We start from the raw sequence: 2,104 nt of genomic DNA, 5'->3' as shown, positions 1-2,104 counted from the left end.
AATCAGATTTTAAACTAAAACACAAGCATTCAAGAAGTGCGTTTAATGACATGTTAGATAGGTATAAAAATTGCTTGTTAAATTTACGATTATTCTTACATGACATTGTATTTTCGTTCTAAAAACTTAAAAAAAATAAAGTTGTGAAATTTCCTAGGTAGCTAAACCCCCATTTTAATAAAAAAAAAAATAATTCTTAGGTAGCTAAGCCAGAGGAAAATCACAAGTTAATGACATGTCGAACTTGTAAGTATAGTTAGGATTTAAGCCAATCTATGATTATTTTTTTATTTTTTTCTATTTTTACCCAACAAACAACGCAAACACTGCCTTATTTTTTTATTATTATATATATATACAGATTCTGAAAAATTCCTACAAGAGTATAATTTTCAAAAAAAAAGTTGCAATTTCAGCAACAATAATTAAAATTCATAAGTATTCCCATAAAATTAATGAAAAAGATTGCTCACATTCATAACAATTAATGAAATTTTGAACAATTTCATAATATGCAAAAAAATATACATAAGTTCATGGCAAGAACAGATTCACAAACATAATTATAAATAAAAATTTTCATACTTAATAATAATAACTGGAATGTATTTTGAATAATCCTCACCTCCATTCAAAATGTTATAATTTCATAACATTATAAACATAATTATAAATAATAATTTCCATACTTAATAATAATAACTGAAATACATAACTGAAATAAAAGATACATGAAACACATGGGAGCAAAATCAATATAAAATTCAAGCAAATAAAAAAGAAAATTAGAATAATCCTAACCTCAGTGTTGGGAGTTTTTAGCAAATACTTCCAATCAACAACAAAATAATTAAAACTTCATTCAAAATAACAGATTCAATGAAAATAAAAAATATGAATAGCAAAGGGTCACGTAGGAATCACGTAGCTTATCTCCCCCTTTTATACCTTCTCCCCAATGTTCGACAAGTAACGGGCAATCTCCAACAGTCACCTACTTTGCTCTCTGCAATATCATCCGGCAGCTCTGCAAAGTGAACAACCCTCTCTTCTTGGTTCGTCCGCGAGCATAGACAAGGAAGAAATTGAATTTCGAAGCAAATCTCGCTGGTTCAACCAACGAGATTTGCCACGCGTCCAACGCCAGGTGGTTAAGCATTTAATGTTTCCAACAAAATCTCGCTGCAAGAAATAGTGAGATTTGTCATGTGTCCACCAGACTAAAGCTCATGCTGACTAAATCTTGCTACTTGGAGTAGCGGGATTTGCCACGCATCCGCTGCACCATCCTTCATCCAAAGTAAATCCCATTACTTGGAGTAGCGAGATTTGATTAAATCTCGCTACTCTAAGTAGTGAGATTACGTTAAAGTCATTGTGAGAAATACTTCCCAAAATGTGGTATTATTTAATATATATTTTTTAAAAAAAAGTTAAAAAAGGGGAAAAAACTCGCGAAAAGCTTGGCTGTTAATGGAAGAAATGAAGAATTTCGTTTACAGGCACTCTTCTATTGCTCTCCTCGAGGCAAGGCAACATATTGCAATTTGGTCAGAACAACTCTTCGCCACTGAGGGAGGGCTCGCCTGAATGTGTCGGTGACAGAGAACTGGAGGGCGACGAATGAAGAACAGTGAGGAGAGAGAGTCGTGTTGTCTCAGAATGGGATTAAGGATCATTCCTCAAGCTAAACTGAATAAGATAAAGTGGCAATCAGAATTGCAGGTTGAAACAGTGCGCAGGGAAGTTCTACAAACATGAACTTCTCAGGTTCATGTTCAGCAACCGATATATAAAAAGTGCAGTGAGTAAGCTTTCAGGTAACCAATCTTTAGACTCCTATGTCTTTCTTGGTTAGACTAAATTCTCTTGAGTGAACCAATTCTATTTATTGATTTGTTCAGGACAAACAAACGCAACAACATCGTCTTAATGTTACTTTCCTTTGAAGCAAACCAAACAAAAAATATTTCGACGGATAGTCCCCAGAATATGTTGTTCCGCATGACACTACAGATTTTCGAACTGAACTTACGGAGCAGCAACCAGCTGGTGATCAGTCAGTCTACCAATTAATTATTCCATACCCAACGTGGAGGCAATA

This window comes from Malania oleifera, chromosome 12 (genome assembly GCF_029873635.1).
Source record: "Malania oleifera isolate guangnan ecotype guangnan chromosome 12, ASM2987363v1, whole genome shotgun sequence".
In the NCBI taxonomy this organism is placed as follows: domain Eukaryota; kingdom Viridiplantae; phylum Streptophyta; class Magnoliopsida; order Santalales; family Ximeniaceae; genus Malania; species Malania oleifera.
The sequence above is the reverse complement of the archived record's forward strand: the minus strand, read 5'-3'. Positions refer to the sequence as shown.